Source organism: Seriola lalandi, unplaced genomic scaffold, assembly GCF_002814215.2.
Source record: "Seriola lalandi dorsalis isolate HSWRI2012SDOR001 ecotype SW California unplaced genomic scaffold, Sedor1 jcf7180002054977, whole genome shotgun sequence".
In the NCBI taxonomy this organism is placed as follows: domain Eukaryota; kingdom Metazoa; phylum Chordata; class Actinopteri; order Carangiformes; family Carangidae; genus Seriola; species Seriola lalandi.
In genome coordinates this window covers 592,125-599,573 of record NW_019525527.1, presented here as the reverse complement: position 1 = coordinate 599,573, position 7,449 = coordinate 592,125, and the positions used below count along the sequence as shown (strand labels likewise).

General features: G+C 47.1%; 1 protein-coding gene across 1 annotated transcript in view; it reads right to left on the bottom strand.

The window, feature by feature from the left end:
• The window catches only part of LOC111646880 (transcription activator GLI2-like), a 64,962-nt gene extending 57,605 nt beyond the window's left edge, over window positions 1–7,357 (bottom strand). The window contains exon 1 of the mRNA XM_087171156.1: window positions 6,955–7,357. The gene's annotated coding sequence lies outside the window, so the exon portion shown is untranslated. The remainder of the gene's footprint in view (window positions 1–6,954) is intronic.
• Between the last annotated feature and the right edge of the window lie 92 nt (window positions 7,358–7,449).

Sequence of the window (7,449 nt, the reverse complement as noted above, 5' to 3'; positions counted from 1 at the left end):
ACACACACACACACACACACACACACACACACACACACACACACACACAGGCCCCTTTAGTTGAGGTGATATATGAGGCACATAATGGCGGTCTTTCACGCTCGCAGTCCTCTGATCTCTCCTCGCAAATCATTATTAGTCAGGCTTAACATTTGCTGTTCACACATGTAGGTGCTTAGTGATTGGTGTTGGCTCTGCAGCCTGACCAAGATTTAAGCTCCAGTAACACGCTGCTCCTCTTTATATATGTGTGTATGTATATATAGATATATAAATATATATATTAAAGTGAGCGTCAATGGTTTTCTTGTAGCATGAAGAAGATTCAGGTTTAATACAGTTTAAACGTCTGATCAGCTGTTTAAATATTCCTCAAAATGTAGATTAGTGAAACCAGAGAATAACCCCTGACCAGAGGTGACACGGGAGAGCGGCTACCACTGACTCGCCTTGTAGAGGTAGCTAACAACCAGGTTAGCAAGTCAATAGCTCAGTTAGTGGTGTAATTAACCGTCACCTCCCACTGTTGACTGTGGGCTCCTCTCTGAGGACTCACAGTGATTCATTTGAGTATAATGGCCAACAAAGAGATCCTTACAATAAGGTTATTTAAGGGAAGAGCTTCAGAGCGCCCCTCCCCCCTCTGTGTCCAGTCATTGTGCTGAAATCAATGAGTGTTTGTTCTGTCACCTCAGAAGTCTCTGCTGCTCTGCTGTAACCAGCTTCTGTCTGCAGACACTTTACTCTTCATCACTTCCTGTTAACCGTGTTTTAATATTCCACTTCCTGTACGACTGTTACAAGCTTTGCTGTTTTGTTTCTGCATAAAAGTCGCAGGTTTGTAGTTTTTACAGTTTTACTGACACACACTTCACAATGTAACGATGCACATCCGACACCGTGATGCACTCTGACTCGGCCTCCGCAGAGACAGACTGCTGCCTGCACAACAACACCTGTGACTAACTGAGAGAAGCCTGGGGGCCCACAAACACTCAGACACAGGGTGTGTATTAGTGCTGTGGAGGCCCCGACTCACAGGAGTCAAACAGCCTGCAGTGAGAGGGTATTTCCTGCGTCAGGAAAACAAATGCCCCTGCCTTCCAGGTGTAGGCGGCTCACAGCAGTACAGTTTGGCTCATCACCGAATATTACCAGCAGCCACTGTCCCCCTGAATTATTAGAGCAGCTCTTGTCAAGCAAACAAATGAGTCTGTCTCAGCTCAAAAGGTCACGGCGTACCCGAGTAAAATCACAGAGCACGTAGTCAATTCCTCGGCGCGGCTCCTCGTTCGAAGGGCCACTTGCTGGAATTTATGGTTGGGCCCTACACCTATTCTCCTTTGAATAATAGCTATCCCATAAAAGAAGCCCCGGTCGGTGGCGAGTCGAAAATAGAATCCGGCTTCAACCCAAAGACGGTGGTTTATTGGACGAGCAGCGAAAGCACAAATAGAGGCTAACAGTGACATTTGAATTTATACCGACTTCCTCAGACTCGTTCTCTCGACTTCCAGAGAAGCAGTGAGACCCACAAGCCCCGATCTGAGAGCTAAAAACAGAGCACGAGGGAGACAGGAAGTGCTCCCATGAGGCCAGATATGATGAAGCCTCTTGTTGGTGTCTTACTGTTTGTTTGGCCGTTTGTCCTTCGGTTGATAATAAACAGAGGAGACTGACGGGAACAACAGCCTGTGTCAGTGTGAGCAGCTTCACACCCGTCTGTCAGCCTGGATGTTCAATATCCTGTGGCTGAGCTGCTGCTGCCTTCACAACAGCAAACAGATGTGGCGGCTGAGTTCAGAGGAGGAGGATTCAGCTCCGCTCCCGCCGCCTCCCACCTGTGCGCCACAGCGACCCTGACCTGGCTTTTATTTCTTCTTTCTTGCAGTAGCAGCGCTTCAAGGTAGCTTCCTGCTTCCTGCTTCCTGCGAGGCTCCGGCAGTCATACCTTTATTTTATTTTCAAACGGAGTCAATCATGTAGATGAATGATCCATGAACCCGTCTCTGGTTCCTGCTCGTTAAATGTGAGGGTTTGCTTTTCTGTTTTATTTCAGTGCAAACTGAATATTCTGGACTGCAGCTTTATTCAGAACAGTTGTAGGAAACGTTGAGAGTAAACGATTAAAGAAAGAAGCAGCAATAATGAGCTCAAGTGTTTCTGCTTTTAAACCAACTGAAGCCTCCAACTGAAGCCTGGGCCGTGAAGGGAAAAGGAAACTACCAGCTGGTAGTTTTGGTCTGTTTGCACTGACTGTTTCTAGCGTTTGTTGTTGGCCATGTTTTCTGTTCAACATATATATAATATATAATATATATAATATATAATATATATATATAAGTCTCATGTGTTGAAGCTGCTGGTGAAACAGCAGAGCAGCTCTGTACGTCACTGTGGATCTGATGAAATCTCAGAAAACATTTACACAAGTTCAGATGTGAACCAGCCGACAGTTAACATCAGAAACACCCAGAGAGAGAGGGAAAAACTGGGGGGGGGGGGGCATGAGGAATCAAACCTGCAACCTCCGGTGCCCAAGCATCTCTGAGCAGGACACTAAACCCACCCACTGTGATCCTGCTCCTGAGATCACAAGCTGCAGTTGTCTCTGTCATCTTCACTGAAGTCCTGCCATATGTGTGTCTCTCCCCCCCCCCCCCCAGCTCTGCATGCCGACGGCGTCGAGTCCACACTGACCGCCGAGGCCTGACTGCTTTGATCCCTGACCCTCGGCCAAATGGTGCGGCTGCAGCGCGGCCACTCGCTGTTTTACAGCAGCAGTTTGGACCACTCACTTCCTGCTCGCCGCCCGGACGGACCAATCGTTTATCAGCACCTACAGTGAGTCTTATACTATACTATACTTATAGATCCATACTGTGTCTGTCTGTCTTCTGTTAGATCATTTATTTGCCATCAAAGTGAGTGATTAGTGTAAATCAGGAGCACAGAGATCATGAATCCTGAACTGAACTACACTGAATGTGATGTCGGACGTGGAAACCATGACGACTTCACTTAGCAACAAAACAAGGCGACAAACGCAGGTTTGTTCAGACTCTGTTCCACTGTGAGTGTTGAGAGTGATAGCTGCTCACCATCGCTCTTACATGAAGCGTCCAGGGAAACTCCCTGCTGCTCTGAGTCACAGTTGGCTAACCATCAGTGTGTGTGTGTGTGTGTGTGTGTGTGTGTGTGTGTGTGTGTGTGTGTGTGTGAATACATAATAATGTGCGTGAACACCTGCACAACATAATGCAGTCAAGAATAACTGGAGTATTTGCATCACAGTGTGATAAATGTAAATGTAGGATACTGTGTCAGATTGTCTTCTTCATGTTACTGTGCGCACACACACACACACACACACACACACACACACAGTTCCATTAAAGACTGTACATGTTAATATATAAATGTCAGTATGGACCCTGGAGGTACTTCTGATACTTGTAGTGTACTGTAGTTTTCTGTGTAATCTCGGAGTATTTTGATGCGTTGGTGTTTGTGCTCGTGCTTCGGTCGGAGGCGTGGCCTCTCAGGTTCACAGCTGTCAAACAGCAGCAGCGCCGCTCGCACCTGAAACCAGAGCTAATGGTCTCTGACACGCTGGAAAACCTGCTGAGGCCCCCGTCACTAACGGCATGTCACAGACCTCCAGGGGCCCCCAGGATGAAGTCTGTCCCCGGCCCCTGACGCGCACCCTCCCTTCCTGGAGGGAGGAAAGAAGAAGCGGGGGGCCTCCGGGGGCCGGACAGATTCCTCCTGACCTCAAGGTCTGATTGAGCTCACGGAAGGACGAGGCCGGGGGGGGGGGGTTGATTGCTAAAGAATACCACATGGCCCCGCAGGGACGCCACATGTTAAAAAATTTTTGGGAAGGAAAAAAACAACAAAGCTCTGTGGCGTTTGTTGCTGGTTGATGCTCCTGCGGCCGGCGGCGGTTCACAGCCTGTTCTCACTTCCACCGCCGCTCGGCTCTTCATCACCAAGCAGCCAGTCATCCTCTGCGCCGCGTGAGGCCATCATTGAACATGGCAAAGCTATCAGATCTGGTGATAACCGCCCTGTGATAACCAAACGCACCCCGCTGAAGGGGGGGGGGGGTCTGTCCCTCCACACACAGCCTACACTTCTCTGAGATCTGGATCATTCGTTTCACAGCGTGTCAAAATGTCATCGCGGGCGTCTTTCCTCACAGCGTGGGGCACCCTTCACATCCGCCCTTCAGATTCTCACACACACACACACACACACACACACACGCACACACACACACACACACACTCGGCCTCCCCTGCTCAGCGGCTGTCAGGCCTGAGCGTGGCGTTGCCGCGTCCCTTCAGGAGTTAATTAACAGACGCATCAAAGCCGATCCCGAGGAGCTTTACGTACACAGCAAAGAGGAAAAGCTACAGGCCCCCAGCGGCCCCTGGACCTTTGATTTGTGATGTCTCTTGGTCTATGTGTGTGTGTGTGTGTGTGTGTGTGACGGCGTTGCATTAAACACAGCTCTGTTTTCATCATGTGTAATTGCCGCTGCCTGATCGCTGCTTTCCTCTGTCGGAGGAAGTTTCTCATGTCATGAAAGATCTGGTAGAAGAAGTGACCAGAGTTTCACAGTGAGTCACACACTGGATGTGGATGTGCAGCTCAGAGCGTTAGAGAGGAGAAAGACATGAAGGAACTTCTTCTCTCTTCATTCCCTCAGCACTGGAGCGTCTGATCTGTTGGAGCTGGGTTCACTGTTGAAGCTGTTTGCCGGTGATTAGCAGGGGTCAGCGGGAAAAGCAAACAGAGTAATCCACTCAAACATAAATCCATAACAGCTGTAATCCAAACACACCAGAGGAAGTGTGGCGGAGTCCTACAGCCTGGAACACACTCGCAGGTTTCTCTAAAATAAGACGAGGAGGATTTTCAACCGTTGAGCTGATAAAATGTAAAATCACAGATCTTCAGATTATTTGGCATTTATGCATATTTAATGAGTTAAATATTGATCAGAATTATCTACTGATCATTAATCACCTGGTCTGTCGGGTTTTTGTCCGACAAATTCAGATGAATAAGGTTCAAACTTATCACCTTAAAAGATGTTTTAATTCTTACAAAACTTTTATACTGAAAGGTCCTATTTTATGTGCTCTCTGTGAATCAGTAAAGTCTGAGCAATTAGTAAATTAATTGATTGGTTAATTGACAGAAACTAATCAGATCAGTTGGATTATTCTGAAGAATAAAATAATCATTTTCCAGAGTTTGATGCTGGTTTTATTTTGGAGGAAATAAAATGTTAAAGATAAACCTGACGGCTGAGAGCTCGTCGGTCGTGTGTGTGTCTGCGGCTGCTCGTGTTGCTGGAAGTGTGAAGTGTGTGTTGAAGCAGGTTCGGAGGTTTTGCTGGTGAATGATAAAAGATGCAGGGAGCCTTTTCCCTCCGGCCCTGGTGGATTTACTCCCCTGCTTGTGTAAAGCCACTGATGCTTCTTTTCTCCACAAAACCCACAAGGAACAACTGCCCCGGGGCCACATGGCGTAATTGGTGTGGACTTGTTGTTTTGTGGGATAAGAGACTTTTGAGTCCTCACAGCGGGGCGTTTTACTCACTTCCAATTCACATTTATCGCGCCCTGCAACCGCCTGCATGCCAGACTCTTTTCTTTCCCCCGTTCTTTTTTCTTTCTCTTTTTTTTTTTGCACTGAATCCATCACTTCCCCGCGTTCGCACTCTTTATGAACCGTCCACAGATTTGCCAGAGAATCAGAGCTGCGATCATTAAAGACGAGGGAATGTGTGAAAATGACAGCACGGGAAGGCGCTCGGGGCGGGATGAAAGTGACATCCCCATCACAGGTTTGGGAAGCCCCCATGTCATGCTGAATAATGTGAGGGGCCCCATTATTTCTTCACATCTTTTCACTCCCCCCTGCCCCCTGACTGCTGGAACTCTTCATTCTGCACAATGGCAAATGCACTAAAACTTTTTTTCTGATGCAAATGAATGCAACCGGCCATTCAGCATTAAAAAAATCTTGTGTGAGAGGGAGGGAACGAGCCTGGTGTATTTAGTTTTTTAGACGGGCATCATTTTAGTTGTTTTACTTGCTTATATTCGCTTGTTGAATTATTAAAATGTGCTGATGGTTGCTGCACTGATTTATCTTTAATGTCCGACAGAAGAAAACAGGAAGGGGCTGAATGTGTGAGGCCTTTTCCTACAGTTTGAAATGAAGCTGCAGAAAAACAAAAAGCATCAATTAAAAGCTGTAATCTTAATGTTAATGAGTTTTATGAGCTTCTTTGAGGGGAAATCAATCCAAGCTGTGAGTGATCAGACCTGACTTCCTCTACAGAATCACATGAATGATTTATTTTAGCTTCTTTTCATGGTGGAAACATTAAACTCTGTCCGTCACGCACGAGAGGAAGTTTGAGTATTTCAGAGAAAAGACGCAGAGAGAAGAAGAAGTTTAAAATCCTCTGTGTGCAGGCTGATTTACTGGAGAGCATCTTAAATATCAGGTTGCAAATTCCTGGGATTCCGGCATCAGTGTAAACCTCAAATAACCTTAAATGGTTATTTCTAAAAAGTTCCTACAGTCAGTTTGTCCTCTTTACTGTTTCAAGGCCTGAAGTGGCCGATCCACATCATTTCATATCTTACTAACAAACAGTCAGAGGTGAAATATTCTCACACCACATTTAAAGAGAAAAGAAGTTTTGCATCAGTTTAAAATTGAAAGTGAATAAATTGATGTTGTTGTATTATAACGATGTAAATAACAGAATTTAATGAGCTCATTATGAAGTATATGATTTAATTAAAGCACTTAAATAATAATTAGAAGTTTCTGTCAGTTTACTCTCTTATTTATCGCCAGTTTCCAAACTCAGACATCAGAGCTCCAGTTTCCCTGAGCACATGGTCAACACCGAGTCCGACTCACCGTGTCCCGACTCCTCGGCCCGGGCGGGTTCTGTCCTCTCGACCCCTCCGCCTCGGCTCCTTCTCCTCCTCCTCCTCCTCTTCCTCCTTCTCCTTCACTCTGGTTCAAGTCAAACTTTTTCTCTCGGCGGGGAAGAAGAAGAAGAAACAGAAAGACGGCGCGGTGTAGAAATCCCCCGCAGGAACATGAAATCCCATCTACAGGAAGACGCGCGTGTTTTGGAAAAATAAAAAGTATCCCCAAGAAGAGCGCGCGCCCTCGGCGTGGACATAAAGTTCACTTCTCCGCGTCTGTCCGCATCACGGATCCTTCCCGCTGCTGGAAAGTTGAGAGGAAACGCGCAGAGCAGCGAAGAGACTGAGAAGTGAGGAAACGCAACTTTTCGGCCGCGGGCTGTTTGACGGGGATGCTGCGGAGCTGTGGAGAGTCCAGGATGCGCCCACCCCTCTCTCTACACTTCACTTCTTCCCCTCCTTCTCTGCCCCCCCCCTCCCC